The sequence below is a fragment of the Rhinatrema bivittatum genome, chromosome 6 (genome assembly GCF_901001135.1).
Source record: "Rhinatrema bivittatum chromosome 6, aRhiBiv1.1, whole genome shotgun sequence".
Classification (NCBI taxonomy): domain Eukaryota; kingdom Metazoa; phylum Chordata; class Amphibia; order Gymnophiona; family Rhinatrematidae; genus Rhinatrema; species Rhinatrema bivittatum.
Genome location: NC_042620.1, coordinates 343,661,028 through 343,677,469, shown reverse-complemented (window position 1 = coordinate 343,677,469; position 16,442 = coordinate 343,661,028). Strand labels below are relative to the sequence as shown.

At 46.9% G+C, this 16,442-nt stretch overlaps 1 protein-coding gene across 1 annotated transcript in view; it reads right to left on the bottom strand.

Moving 5' to 3' along the window:
• The window catches only part of LOC115093320, a 211,272-nt gene that overhangs the window by 78,668 nt on the left and 116,162 nt on the right, over window positions 1–16,442 (bottom strand). The gene's annotated exons all lie outside the window — the stretch shown is intronic.

Genomic DNA, 16,442 nt, shown 5'->3' with positions numbered 1-16,442 from the left:
TTAGAAAGGAGAATTAAACCATCCAGAGAGAGATCAAGTTAGCCTTTTCCAGTAAATGTTTCACCCCTTGGTGCACTTCAATTTCTGATCGACTATTGGGTAATTAGAATGCTTAACATGGCCAGGAATTACTCTCCCTTCCCCCAACTAATGTTTACATGTTCTCATAGTTTGGAGGCAGAATGGGTCAACATTTCTTCCAGCTCAGACTGAACTCAGCTTCACGTGCAGGATGGCTGGGACTTTATTGGCTAGAGTATTCTATACTACACTACCATACCGCAGCGTTTATGCTTCTGCTTTGTGATATTCATCAGCGTAGGAAGGTAACCGAATTCACTGTCAAAGTGCTCCTGTGGCGGTAGGTTCTCGTGCAAACCTGCAATATAAAAAGAAAAGAGAATAATTAAGAGCCTTGGACTCAGAGGTCAGCAATCAAAGGCTTTTCAAAATTTCCCCCCCCCCCCCCCCACTACCCAGCTAAATTCTACCGAGGTAACTCTTTCCCGAACAAAATTTAGCCACAGGCAGTGATGGAGGCATTTCAGAGGTAAGGTTGAATTTTAGCTGCTGAGCCGTGCAAAGAGATTTACCTGCTTCTTTGCCTGTGATTTCTGTTGCTTCCTGGCCAGGTTAGCTGCCTTGAATCTCTCCTGCAGTCGTCATCAAGAGGCGCCCATATACCAGCATATATAAGTGCCTGTGGCGCGCCACCACTGGCATGCTGCCAAAGACGCACACCTAAGGGGCCATGTCCTTTCTGGCTGCTTCTTCTTTACTTTTTGGCATTGGGGAACATTTCTTGAGACTTTGACCCTTCCTGCAGGGTTTCCTTGGCAATATGATGCTTGGCAATATGATGAGGAAGGGTCATGTCCAGGCTTATTATTTGTCTTTATCTGCAGTGGCTGGGATCGAAGAGAGTGGTGCCAGTTCATCTGCAGCGGTGCATAAGACCAGACAGCCTTCTACTGTCCCCTGGGATTCTGTCTTGTGGAGGTCAGCTAACATAGGTTTAGAAGATGTATGGAAGACAATTGTTTTGCTCGAGTGAACGGTGAGTAAAAACTGGATGATTTTTCTTCTTCTATGGACTTCAACGAAAGTTATCTATTATACAAAAATCTATTTCTGACCATGATGTGAGGATCCAAGCTTTTGAATCTCCATAATTCTGTTTGAGGAATTTAAACTGGCTTCCACTAAAGACGCTTTGACCATTAATAGCCATTGAGACGTTTTTGAGAATAGATGGAGGTCTCTTAATATTTGTCTATTAAACTTTCCTCAGTCCCATTTAATTGGACCTGAAGAAATTGTAGTACATTATGTGAAAGAAATCCTAAATATCTCTGATGAATCTTTGTCTTCTCTGTCTAAAGTTTATTTGCCTTCTAGAAAGAAAGATGATAAAGAGCCTGAGGTTAATTCATCTACTTTTAATTTGGCTAATTTCTTAGAACAATTTAAGGAAATGATAAACAACAGGGCTTTGTTATTGATCTCCTGCTCCTCTCTGAGTCAGGTAGCTTTTTCATGAGGTTTTACTTTAATAAATAAAGACACCTCCTGTTTGGGTCAAAAGATTTGGATTTTTTTTCCAGATGCCTCTAGACAGACTCAGTTTAGAAAGAGATCCTGTCTACAATTTTAAGAAACTGTAGCCAGTCTAAGTGGAGAGGTTTTTTTTTGCAATCCTGCAAAATGTTTGATTAATCTTGATGGAGAGAGAGAGAGATGTCAATTTTGCTGTTCGTACCTCCTTTAAATTTATTTATAGACTGCACCCTCCAAAGTTCAGGACGGTATGTAAAACCACCCCCCCAAACCTACCCCGCCATCAAACCCCCACACCGAGTTAAAAGCGCCCCCTCTTAAAGTGGTATAAATAGAGAGTGTCATATTGCTTTCTATACAGACGTTCTTTCTCTCTCTAATAAAAACCTTTTCACCCTAATGCTCTCTATGTGCAATAAAAACCTTTTTTACCCTAACATCCCCTGCAGTATATTCAATGCATTAAGCGAAACATTGCACAGGTGTGATAAATTTATCACACCTTTTGGAAATTACCTATGCGATGCTGGAGCAGGGTAATTAGCCTAACCGAGCCCCCTTTTTTTTTTTTTTTTTTTATCATGTGTGCTATTTCTGCTATATTTGTAGCATTTTGATAAATCTAAGCCTAAGATTGCTATCAAGCATGCTTCTATCCCTGATCCCATTTGATTTGTTGGATAGTGGTTTTTATTTGAATGCTCCAATAGTTGACTGGTTCCTTAATTCATGCACTGTTTCTTCTTCACACGTTTAGTTGTGGACTTGGAGAAAGATGCAATATTTTTGTTCTTGCTTTATATGATTTTGTTGGCTATTCTAATATTGTATCTTATTTTACTTTCAAGCTTTATTTTGCTTGTTTGAATATGCAAGAAAATATAAATAAAGTGCTAAAATAAATTTGCTGCTGAGCAGTTAGCCAGGTATATCTGGCTGGAAAAATACCTGTCCTAAAGTAACCCAGATAAATGTATTGGATAACTAAGCCAGGGATATTCAGTACCAGATATGTGCATTTGTCCTGTTCTTTTTGTAGGGTTTATGCACCTATATTTTTTACATGCATAAAATTAGATTTTTTGTGGGCACTGGCCCGGATACACATGTGCACCCAAATTTAAATGGGCACTTGCCTAGGCATGCATATCCTGATTCTACTGCATAAGTAATGGGGGCACGTCCACGCCAATGCCAGTTTCCCCAGTTTGTTCACCAGTTCCCTCAGTTAAGAGCTAGGTTCTCCAAACTCCCCTAGTTGGATAGCCTGAACTCCCCCCAGTTTACCAACCTTTAAACTAGGCCGAAAAGGCTGGTTTTAATTTTTTTTTTAAACTTACACCTCCTCCCTAAAAGAAGTAAGTTTACCTGGCAGTGGACCTGGGCTGATAATTATTTATGTCCACATGTCTTGGCCACACCCTTAAACACCCAAGCCCTGCTCAGACCCTGCCCAGATCTTACCCCTTTTTAAATGAAGTGAGATGTGAATGCAGCAGGAAATATGAGGGCATCTGAGTGACTTAAAATTCAGTTGGCGAATGTAAGCTCAACTTACGCATGCATCCCCTAATTTATGCATACTCCGGGCTTTTAAAATTCACCTTTAAGTGCATAAATTTCAATTGTATACATGCAAAATGGTATTTACACTTATCAACTTCTGGACATGAATGGACATTTCAGAACAAATAGGCAAAATTTGTATTTGATTTGAAAACAAATCAAACAAATTGTTTTCCCTTGGAAATCCTTATCTCAACAGTAGACTTATCTATGTAAGTGCAGCTGAAGTTCCCTGGGTAATTTTCTCACTCACTGGCCCACTAAGTATCTTTAGGTTTAGGGGTGGAATTTTACAAGATGCGCACGGCGACGCGATAGGCCCTTTCCCCAGTTCCCTCTCAGTCCGCTCCAGTAAAGAAGCAGACTGGGAGGGAGCTTCCAAAAACCCCTAGCTACCCTGCCTCCCTTTTTACCTATCCGCCCTGACCCCTAAAACCTCACTAACTTTTTTTTTGTTTTGTTTTAAAACTTACCTGCTCTCCGGAGCAGTAGCAGGTAGAGCGCCGGACAGCTGCCGGCACGCTTCAGCGGGACAGTGCCTAATGGTGCTGTCCCGGCCCGCCCACGCCCAGACCCCACCCCCGGCCAACCCCTTTCTGCCGAACCCATTCTTCTGTGCATGTGGGCAAAGACATGCGTGGCCACGGACATTTGAAAAAAACCCGCGACACGCGTGCAGCCCGGCCACTCGCGTATCTGCCCGTTTCAGCGCGCGCCAGGTTTTTAAAATCAGGTCTTAAATTCCTTGTTTCTGTGAAAGGAAGACAGTTGTAGGACTTGATCACTTCTTATCGAGTAGAATTTATTCTCCAGAGACTTTTCTTGCACCTAATATCTCAGCTCATTTGTCCAGTTATTGCACTGTAACCTGCTATGGACTTTATTCACAATGTTCCGGTGCGGTACTAGTTGGCAACTATTTTTCATCGTTGGAGACAGACCTATTGAAGCATCCTTTACTTCTGCTATTGAATTGGGTTTTTTTTTTTACAGTGTTTTTTCCTTGTATGATTATTTTGGGGATTTTTACTGATGGTATGGAATATAACTGCATTGTTCCCATCTCATATAGGGCCTTATTTTCTAAGGCTATCGCAGGCTTGCGCTAACAGAGCGTGTGCGATAGCTAGCGAAGGTAGCGCATGCCTGTGCTACCTACATCGGGGCGGAGTCGGCCCCGGAAGAGGAGGAGTCGGGGCGTCACCGGGGTTGACTCTGCAAGGACGGCGTGGACAGCGAAAAGGTAAGGAGCCTTTTCGTGCCCAATAACTATACCTTTTATAGTGTAGTTTTCAGCGTGATGCCGGCAGCCATCGCACCGCGGTGGTGCGATGGCTGCCGGCTAGCGCAGGACTGCCCCCTCCGTTTTGCCCCCCCTGCCCCCTGTGACCACTGGATTTTCTAAGCTCTGCAAACTTAGAAAATCCAGCCCATATTGTTTTATCTTCTATAATGTTTCACTATTCTCATAGCGATTTATATTTAATTATTACTTCCTCTTCTTTTTGACTCTTACCTCAGATATCAGTGAGGTTCCAGGTTTAATGCATTTCATGTTAAAAACTGTGTGCGACGTGATTGCTTATGTTCCTTATATATTTTTCACTTAGCAGATCAATTTACTTTTTTTCTCAGGAATCGTGATAGCAATAGGGGTGTGCAGTGTTTTTTTTTTGTGTCATTTTCATCTGTCATTTTTTGCTCAATTTTGTTTTTAAAATAGTTCACTTTTTTTCCTGTTTTCTTCCCTAATTTCGTGGTTAGTGTGCACTAATTTCCATATAGTGTGCACTATGCTGACGTGCATTGGTATCAGTAATAAGCAGTGAAGCACCTCCTGTTTCCCTTCAACCTTTTTTAAATTGAATGTTGTTTTAGTCACCCCTCAAACAAGTCTCTCTCTCGTCACCCCCCACTCCTGTCTTACACTTTCTCACCAGTCTCTCTCTGTCACCAGTAAATCCCACATCAGTCTCTATCTCACCAGTTATCCCCTATACCAATCTCTCTCACTAGTCACCTCCTCATTAGTCTCTCTCTCACCAGGATTTAGTCACCCCCACACCACTCTTTTTCTCACCAGTGTAGTTCATTCCCTTTCATGCCGATATCTCTTTCACCAGTCATCTTCCATCCATCTTCCTCACTAGTCATCCCCTATTCAAGATTCTCTCAGTCACCCCCTAACCAGTTACCCCCTACTCTAATCTCTCTGTCTCTCTCACCAGGCCACATAAGAGAAAAAAACTCACCTTAGCTAGCAAAGATTGTGTGATACTCCCTCCAATAATCAATCAATGACGCATATTATACACTCAGAAAATTTAATTTTCAGTGCCTACTGCCTGCCTGCCCAGTGCTACAAGTGCATAACTGCTACACTATCTGGTGTATGTATGAAGTGCCGTACTGAATTTTATAATTTAGAAAAGAAAACTGGCACTGTATAGTTTGTGGCTGGGTGCACCCACCACCAGAAATTAATATAAACTGGAGTACTCACTGAGATCAGTGGGCCACAGGCCAGAGGGCAGAGGCCAGGTCACAAGACAAAGGACAAACAGAAACCTAGAATATTAAAGTTTCATACTAAGGGTAAAGCAGACAGTGAGACTTTGTCAGATTAATGACAAAGTACTGCAGCAGTTAGAGTAATGCCACACTGCTACTATGTTCTGTGCTACAGAGCCTATTTACTAATACCCTATTTTGCAGGCCTAGTGCATCCCGAGAATGACAGTAATTAAATGGAATCAATTACCAAATATTAATATTATGATGATTAATTTGAAATCTCAAAAAAGTATTAACTACTATCTCAAAAGAACAAAGAGCTATGCTGTTTCCTCAATTCACCCAAAGCAAAGCAGCAGACGACTAAAGTCCCTTTAATATATCTGCACTCAAGCCAAATTAGCAAAAAAAGAAAACAACCACATAACTGGCAGAATCAAAATACTCTTTTACCAATTACCAAGTAATCTTAAATAAAAGAAGCAGGATTGGGTGATTCAAAGTATGCATATCCCAAAATGAATATTGATTGGCAAATTCAAAGTATGCACTTCCATTACAAGCTTACACTAACTAGAACTTAATGCTGTTATTACTTGTTTGTTTACATTTGAACCAGCCAAGTGGCACCTTCCCCCACTCTCTACCTTGCAACCTTGGCTAAACAAACAAGTACATAAAGAAACAGCCATTGGGAATGCAGAACCAAAGCTTTAGCTAATGAATTGCTCCTCCAGTTGACACTTTAAAACCTAATATTTCTAAAATTTTCAGTTAGTGCTCAAATGAAAAAAAAAACCCAAATTTCGGCATTTTTGCTTTCATTTTGAGGTATCATTGAAATGAAATGGACAAATGTCATTGTTGGGAATTCCGGCCACAGTCCGCCGCAGCCGGGCTCCCTTACCTGTCCCGGCAGGTGCCGACTCCAGGCTCTTACTCCGGTGGCACGGGGCGGCCCTGACCTGAGCCCTGACACGGCGTTCCACACGGCCTCAGACACTGCCGACATCCTCCCTAGGCGCGCGCGGCACTTGCCACTTCTTAAAGGGGCCGCGGTGGGAAACATCAGCCCGGCCCCTGAAGATGATGTCATCTCTATGGGCTATTTCAGCCCAGCTCACATCACTGTTCCTTGCCTTGGCAACAGGTCCTGCTCGGAAGAGTGATTTGTTGCTGCGTTCCAGTGTTCCTGAGTTCCTGCCTGTTCCTGATCCTGAGTTCCTGCCTGTTCCTGTACCCATGGTTCCGCTTGCTCCTGGTTTCCTGCTCCTTGGATTATCTTCTTGGTCTTGACTTCGGCTTGGTTTCCTGATTCTGCTTGTCTGCTGCCCGTCCTGACCCTTGGCTTGTTTTCTGGTTCCTGTGTGTCCGCTGCCTGTCCTGACCTCCGGCCTGGTTCCTCGTGCTGCCTGATTGCTGCCTTCCCTCGACCTGGACTCCTTGATGCTGTTTCTTCTCTTGGACTTCTCACCGCTGGGAGACCCGCGCCTAAGTCCTGCCGGTCCTGGTACCCAAGGGTTCAACATGAGGGGAATGTGGGTTGGTATAGGTGAAGCTCCAGTCTGGTCTCCCCTTCCTGTACTGCCTCCTGGCGACGAGGACCACTGGTGGTTCCAGCTCTCGTCCCGGCTCAAGGGTCCAGAGCGCTAACAGTCATTGACATTTGTCTAATTCATTTGAAATGATTGCACATCCCTAGTTAAGCATGAACTTAACATCTTTGGAAAAATCAGAAAATTTATGGGTGAACATTGGTTTAAACTAAAAATGAAGGTCCCTACATGGAAAGATACAATATCAATAATAAGTAAACATATATTTGTTAGAGAACCAGATTTTATTGTTTAAGTCCATAGAATTGTCCCCCAAGGAAAGCTTTTTTGGATGCTGAAACACCATTATTTTATTTTATTTATTTATTATTTTTTTATATACCGACATTCGATCTGAGATATCACATCGGTTTACATTCAGGCACCCATTAGTGTTGGGTATTTATTTGCTTCTTCTGACCTTGGTTGAATTTGGAATGAAGGACTGCCCTTTTGGCAATGTACATCCATACAGTTTGTCTACATTTTAACTGAATGATCAACTTATATCATCCTTTAAGGACAACTCATTATTTACACTTTCAATTTTTGTCAATATTGTCTTTTGAAGACAAGTGAAGATTAGTGAATTTATACTATTTGGATTGATTCAGATGATGCTTCTTATATGCAGATAAAAAAAACAAAGAAATAAGAAAATCAATGGCATGGTAGATAATTATAATTTAATGCTTGATGTTCAATAATATCTAAGATTGAGAAATAATAAAGCGCTCTGCAAGGTATCATAGACATCATTTTTTTGTAAAAACTTTCTTCAAGTTAACTTTATTAGGTTGCAGGACACATGATTTGTGGTTTTTTTCCTTCACTTCTGGTTTATAGTAATTGTATGATAGTGAAGAGTGCCTTGCTTTTTTTGTGGTGGTAATTTACTTTGGGAAGTACATGTTTTTACATTTGATGCCTCACTGGTTCTTTGTTTCACTTTCAAGGTGTTATGCTTGACAGCCGCAGAGCCCTGCAACCGGCTTCTCTCACCTCCTGCTGCCCCGCAGTGGTGGCAGCGGGCCTGGGCTTTCTGGCAGAGTTGGGGAGCCACCGCCAACGCGAGCCATCCTGTCCCGGGGCTTCAGGAGTCTCCTCCCTCTTTTCCATGGCTGGGACGCTGCCGACTGCTGTCCTTCTACGGGTTCCTCCTTGGCACTCGCACGCGCCTTCTTCCAGTCCTTAAAGGGCAGTTGGCAGGAAAATGCTGCCGGCCCTCCTTGATGACATCACAGGTCCAGCCTTATATAAGGCTGCATCCAGCTCCCAGCAGATGGCTTGGCAACAGGTCTCCTTGCTTCCTTCGAGTTCCTGAAAGTTCCTGAGTTCCCGCCTTCGCACCTGCCCTCCCTGCCTCTTCTGCTTGACCTTGGCTTGACTTTGGACCGGACACTGACTATGAGCAATGCTGCCTGTCATAACCTTTGCCTGGACCATGACAACGAGACACGCCTCCTGTCAGAACTTTTGTCTGGACACTGGCTATGAGCTACGCCACCTGCTATGACCTCAGCCCGGACACCGATTTCGTTCTGCGCAACCCTCGGACTCCATCCTTGCAGAGACCCCACGTAAGTCCAGCCGGCCCCAGTACCCTAGGGCTCAACCTGAGGGGAACGCGGGCTGGTGGAGATGAAGCCCAGCAGGGGTCTCTGCTACTCTCCAGCCTACAGAGAGGATCTGTGGGGGCCCTCCCTACAGGTGGTGACAACTCCTCCTCAGCCCAAGGGCCCACCACCAGAACAGCTCATGGACCCAGTGGAGGCATCCACCTTGCAGGTTATTCCAGGCCTGGCACAGAAGATCCTCGAACAGCAAAAGGTCTTGGAAGTGCTTGTAGTGTCTGTGGAACGTCTTAGTACCCGTCTGGATTCCACTGTCTTGGCAGGCTCTTCAATCCCTTCTGCTCCAGGTTATGCAGTCTCCGCATCTACTACATGCCCCGTCATACCACTTCCAGCTCCCCCACGCTTTTCCAGGGGATCCCCAACTCTGACAGGGCTTTTTGAATCAGTGCAATATACATTTCTGCCTCCAATCTGCACTCTTCCCTGATGTGATTATGCTACTAAGACCACTTACATCCTCTCGCTCTTGGATGGCAAGGCCTTAGCCTGGGCCTCACCCTTGTGGGAATACTCGGATCCCTTCCTATGGGACCTGTAAAGCTTCTTGACCCTCATCTGGATGGTCTTCGATGATCCTGGTCGACAGACTGTCTCTGGCTCAACTCTCCTCCACATACACCAGGGCACCCATTCCTTCATGGACTACGTCATATAATTCCGGACCCTGGCCTCGGAGCTCCACTGGGGTGAGGACTGCCTGAGTTCCATCTTCTTGGATGGTTTGGCTGCCAGATTAAAGGATGAGTTGGTGGCTTTTGAACTACCGACCTCCCTATGTATTCTTGTAGACCTTGCTGACCGGATAGACCGCTGACTCCAAGAGCGGAACTGGGAGTTGCAAGCTTTGAAGAAACATCTGTTTACTTTCCATCACTCCCGGTGTTCCTCTTCACTGATGGAAGGTCCTATCTCGATAGGAGCCACAGTGGAGGAACCCATGCAATTGGGCCGCAGCAGGTTAACCTCAGAAGAACGCCTCCAGCGCTGGCGGGCTGGTCTCTGCCTTTACTGTGGAGAATCAGGGCATGTAATAGCCCATTGTGCGGTACATCAGGTAAACTCCTGGGCATAGGTCTCAGTGGGGGACTGTCCCTAGACCTGACTTCACCAGCTCCCCCACTAATCCTTCCTGTGACACTCTGTGGACAGCCAAGATTTCCATACTCTTGCCTTAGTGGACTTCGGGACAGGAGGCAACTTCATCTTGAAGCCGCTGGTGGAACACTTTCGGATAACTACTCTTCTCTTTCTGGTGCCACTGGTTCTCTCATCCATCCATGGCGAGCCCCTATCTGGGAGGATTACTCATACTACCGTTCCTGTGAAGCTTCACACGGGCTCCCTCCACGTGGAGCATTTGGCGTTTCAGTCATCAGCAAAGCCATTCATCCCTTGGTTCTCGATCTGTCCCAATATGCATCCTTTGCTGATGTTTTCTTAAAGAAAGGAGCGGACGCACTGCCACCTCACTGTAAGTATGATTGTGCCATCAACCTCCTACCAATACTGAGCCTCCATGGGGTAGAGTCTACCCTCTATCTCTTACTGAGACCCGGTGATGTCTGAGTACATACAAGAAAACCTGGCCAAAGGCTTTATCTGGCACTCTTCATCCTCTGTGGGGGCAGAGTTCTTCTTTGTGGCCAAGAAGGATGGGACTCTTCGCCCATGTATTGATTATCGGGGGTTGAATGCCATCACCAGGAGGGATGCTATCCCTTGCCGCTTATAGCAGAACTTTTTGACCGCTTGCAAGAGGCTAGAGTGTTCTCAAATCTAGACCTCCGGGGAGCCTATAACTTAATCTGTATATGCAAAGTTGATGCGTGGAAGACGGCCTTCAACACCAGAGATGGCCATTATGAATATCTAGTTACGGCGTTTGGACTCTGCAATGTGTCAGCTATCTTCCAAAACATGATGAACGAAGTGTTCTGTGGTTGTATATCTTGATGATATCTTGGTATTTTCCAAAGACCTAAATAGCCATCGCCGAGATGTCTCTCGTATTCTCCAATGCCTCTGGGATAACCAGTTCGCCAAACTAGAGAATCATTCTTTCGAAAAGTAAAGTCTGCCATTCTTGAGCTACATAGTTTCAAAGCGAGGTTTCCAAATGGATCCAGAAAAGTTCAAGTGAATTCAAGATTGGCCACAACCTACTGGCCTGCGGGCCTTACAGAAATTCCTAGGCTTTGCCAATTATCATACCTTCATTCACAACTACTCTAAACTGGCAGACCCACTCAAGGCCTTGATGCGAAAAGGGGCAAACCCTAAACTGTGGCTTCCTGAGGCCGTAGCAGCCTTTCAGTTCTTAAAAGCAGCCTTCCTCCAGGAACCTTGTCTCTGGCATCCCGATTCTCAATGCCCTTTCATTGTTTATTTATTTTATTTAAACAGTTTTTATATACCGTTGCCCCTCCGAAGGGGTAGGGGCCGTCTTAAGCCAGTACTCATCCATGGGCACTCTACACCCATGCTCCTCCTTCTCTAAGAAATTTTCCTCAGCAGAGCGGAACTATGGGATTGGCGACAAAGAACTCTTGGCCATTAAACTCGCCTTAGAAGAGTGGTGCCAGTGGCAGGTGTTGCAACGCTGCTCGCAGGCCTAGCTGTGAGCAGCCTCTTACCTCTACTGCCAGCCCGCCCCCGAAGCCGTCTCCATGGCCCGGAGGCCGCCGACATCATCCTCCCTCCATGTGGCGGCAGGAAGCCATCGCCGTTCTTCCCATGGCAGGTGGTCACCTTTGACCTGCTCTTGCTTCGCAGCCTAGGGCCACCTCCAGCCCTCATCTCTGCGGCGTGGACACCACCGTCGCTGTCTCAGTCCTGCCCAATCTCTAGGCATGTGGCTGTGCCTCTTCTGAGTATTTAAAGGGTCCACAGTGGGAAAGGCCCCACGGCCCTACTTGATGATGTCATCCAGGCGTCTCCTCTTCAGCCCTATAAAAGGGGCCTTTGCCAGTCCTTCAGTGCGTTCACAAGGAGCTAGCCTGCTCCTGGATTCTCTGCTGTTCCAGCCCTTCATTCCAGGAGGCTCTGAAGTCTATCTTCGCTTCTTCAAGGCACTTTGTTCTTCGTGGGAATTCCTGTCTTAGCCCATGGTTCCTGGTCTTTTGTCAGATCCCGAATCCTCATCTTCAGATATTCCAAATGTTCCTGTATTCAGATGTCGTCGTCTTCTGATGTTCCAGATGTCCCATCTTCAGACCTCTCATTTCTTCTGGCTCCTCTCTTTGAATGCCCTTGTCCTCGGATGTTCCTGGTTCTGGATTTGTCCTAGCTCTCCCACCGATTCCTGCTTCCAGATGGCCTGCCAGGTGAATCTACCATGCCGGGTCACTGAAGCCTCCTTCAGCTGGACCCTGCTACGATAGCCACCTGGATCCTCTCTTCATCCTGAGCCCCAACCCTGCCTCTGCCTCATCCACCGCCTAGTGTCTTCACCTCATCCAAGTCTCCAAGTGTCTTTTTCTTGTCCTTGTTCCAGTGCCATCGCTTGTCCACGACCTCTGTCCGTCCTGTCGCATTTGCCATTTCCAGGCGGCAAGTCCGAAAGGGCTATTGAGTGGCCGGAGGGCTACCCCAGAGACCAGCATTGCGTTGTTGGGTCTTTTCCATTGCGTTCGGGTTCAGCAGAGGTCAGGGCCTCTGGTTTTCAGCCTGTCCGCCCATGCTTGGACATGTCTTGCCTACCTTGGCACTTCCTCGGAGCTCCTCTGCAGTCATGCCGTGGTCCAAGGGCACATCTATCTCCCCGGAATCGGGACAGCTCCCTAGCACGCCTTCAACAGCTGGAAGGTGTTGCATCCATAGGTCTCAGATGGCTTCGACCTCTGTGCCTCACCTTTCTTCCTTCTCTCTTCACAAGCCTTGGGAAGAAGGATGCTGCCGCATCATCATGCTGTCTCCGGCTTCCCCGGAATGGCTACGGCGTTTGCCATGTTTCTTCTGAGGGCCTCCTAGGGTGTGCATGCGCACGCCACCCACGTCTTTATCCACATCATGGTGGGAACCTCGGGGGCGGCCCCTCCGAGTGATGTCATGCCATCTGGGTATTTAGCCTGCCCTTCGTTTGCCTACAAACTGAGTTAGCAAGGATTGGAATGCCTCCGGTCTAAGCTACTCTGCCGCTTCCTTGCCTCTGATGGAAGTTCTCTCTGCCCTCCGGGGCCATTCACCTCTAACCTGGGTACCTGCTCCTCAGGCGCCCTATGCTTTCTTTCAGGTGCCTATCTGGGATACCAGGTACTCGCTCCTCGAGGGCCTGCTCTCCCTGCCTTGGTGCCTGCAAATCCAACTACTTCTGCCTGCCAGGATTTTCATCAAATACAGCTATCTATTCAGTGAGTAAACTAACCTTGTCAGCTTGTCTCACCTTCAGCTCTGTGAGTCTACATCCAGGACTGTCTCCTCTACCCAGTGCAGCCTACCATCATTGGAGTGTGGGATGGGTCTCCTCTGCCGAGCACCCCTGGTTTATTCTACTGGGTTACCTCACTGCTGCCACTCCCTGGGCAGTACCACCAAGCTGTATAATAAACACAAATTCTGTGTCTGCATGTATAGAGTCTAGCCTAGTACTGCGGTTCCTCATGGGGCTCCTCCCCGTGGGAGTGGCCATCTCTGCAGTACCCAAGAATCCCTCAAACACCTTGAAACCATAACAGAAGGAGCCCAGCACCGTATCACCATCTACATGGATCATAAAAATCTGGAATATTTACACCAAGCTCAGCGTCTGAACCCACGTCCATGACCGTCCCTCCTGAGAAGATGGTCGTTCCACAGAAATTCCGCAACAAAGTGTTATACCGGTCCCACGATTCCCGTGTCACAGGCCACCCTGGATGAACCCGAACCCTCGCTTCTCTCCAGTGATTCTATTGGTGGCCCAATATGCAAAAAGATGTCTGGGCCTATGTGGACTCTTGTCCTGTCTGCACGCAGCAGAAATCTCTAGTGGGGTGACCGTAGGGGCTGTTACAGCCATTGCCAGCCCCCAAGGAACCTTGGACACACATTTCCACGGACTTCATCGTGGATCTCCTGCTCTCAAACGGCAAAATGTTCATCTGGATGGTAGTTGACCATTTCTCTAAGATGTCACATTTTACCACCTTGCCTGGTCTGCCCTCAGCGCCTCAACTGGCACAGCTCTTCATCCAACACAAGTTTCGTCTCCACGGATTCCCCAAACATATTCTTTCCGATCGCGGAACTCAATTCACAGCCAAGTACTGGAGAGCCCTTGTAGAAAATTTGACATCACATTGGATTTCATGACTGCCTACCATCCACAGGCAAACGGGCAAGTGGAGAGGACGAACCGTACACTGAAGCACTTCCTCCACACCTACGTCAGGATGATTGGGCAGCATTGCTTCCCTGGGCAGAGTTCTCTCTTAACTCTCATCCTTGTTCTGCCATTGGATCTTCATCCTTCCAGATCGTCGCTTCCCCCCCTGCCTCTACCACTGACTGTTAAGAACATAACATGCCATACTGGGTCAGACCAAGGGTCCATCAAGCCCAGCATCCTGTTTCCAACAGTGGCCAATCCAGGCCATAAGAACCTGGCAAGTACCCAAAAACTAAGTCTATTCCATGTTACCGTTGCTAGCAATAGCGGTGGTTATTATCTAAGTCAACTTAATTAATAGCAGGTAATGGACTTCTCCAAGAACTTATCCAATCCTTTTTTAAACACAGCTATACTAACTGCACTAACCACATCTTCCGGCAACAAATTCCAGAGTTTAATTGTGCGCTGAGTGAAAAAGAACTTTCTCCGATTAGTTTTAAATGTGCCATATGTTAACTTCATGGAGTGCCCCCTAGTCTTTCTATTATTCGAAAGAGTAAAAAACAGATTCACATCTACCCGTTCTAGACCTCTCATGATTTTAAACACCTCTATCATATCCCACCTCAGCTGTCTCTTCTCCAAGCTGAAAAGTCCTAACCTCTTTACTCTTTCCTCATAGACATCAGGAGGGATGGTCATGGATGTAGGTTCAGACGCTGAGCTTGGTGTAAATATTCCACGTCCATTCCCTCACCTGCAGCTCAGTTGATGACCCAAGAATTACACCTCCCTTGGAACCATACACAGCAGATGCTTCATGAAGAAGGGCTTCAAGCCAAGAGATTCGCTGATGCTCACCGTAGACCAGCCCCTCAGTTTAAACCCGGCAAGAGGGTCTGGCTCAGTACATGATATATCCAGCTCAAGCTCCCATCCATTCGGTTAGCGCCATGAAATATATGTCCCTTCCTGGTGCTCCATCAATTGGGTCCAGTAACCTACCAGCTCTGCCTGCCTTCATCCTTAAGGATTCACAACTCCTTCCACATCTTGCTCCTAAAGCCCCTGGTTCTCTATTGGCTTCTAGGAGGTTATCCGAACTGCAACAGCTCACCTCTGAGAGCGACACCACCTATCAGGTGCATGACGTACTTGATGAAGTTGAAAGTGGGAGTATCTTCTCACCTGGGAAGGATTTGGCCCTGAAGAAAACACCTGGGAACCAGCCTCCAACATATTAGATAAACACCTGATTAAAAAATTCCATGCCTCCTAGAAGGGAGAGTACTGTTATGCTTGCCGGCAGCGGAGCCCCACGACCGGCTTCTCTCACCTCCTGCTGCCCCACAGAGGCGGCAGCTGGCCTGGGCTTTCTGGCGGTGTTAGGTAGCTGCTGCCGTTGCAAGCCATTCCATCCTGGGGCTTCGGGAGTCTTCTCCCTCTCTTCCGTGGCCAGGATGCTGCTGACTGCTGTCCTTCTACGGGCTCCTCCTAGGTGCTCGTGCACACCTCCTCCTGGTCTTTAAAGAATGCATCTGGTTCCCAGCAGATGGCTTGGCAACAGGACTCCTGGCTTCCTGTGAGTTCCTGAAAGTTCCTGAGTTCCCGAGTTCACGCCTTCGCTCTTGCCCTACTAGCCTCTTCTGCTTGATCTTGGCTTGACTTCGGAATGGACACTGACTATAAGCTACACTGCCTTCAATGACCTTCGCCTGGACACTGACTTTGAGCTACACCACCTGCCACGACCTTCGCCTGGATACCGACTTTGTTCTGTGCAACCCTCAGCGTCCATTCTTGCAGAGGCCTCACGTAAGTCCAACCAGCCCCAGTACCCGAGGGCTCAACCTGAGGGGAACACGGGTTGATAGTGGTGAGGCCCGTCAGGGGTATCTGCTACTCTCCAGCCTCCCCAGCTAATGGAGGGGACCTGTGGGGGCCCTCCTTACAGGTGGTGACAACTCCTCCTCAGCCCAAGGGTCCACCACTAGAACACAAGGGTACCTGAATAGAATGAATTACATTTTCAAAAAAAATTCAGATAAAGGGGCTACAAGGTTTATAATTATAACCATTGGGTAAGAATTTTTTCATGCATGACCATACAACAAAAATGGCACTGGTCTTGGGGCTGGCAAGTGTCATTTTCAAATTGGGACCTAGTGCAGAAGATGAGGCTGAGGATCACTGTCTCATTTAGGCTACTGGGACACCAAAGACAGGGGAGAGGGAGATATAAGGGAGAACTTGAGGGTAGATTTA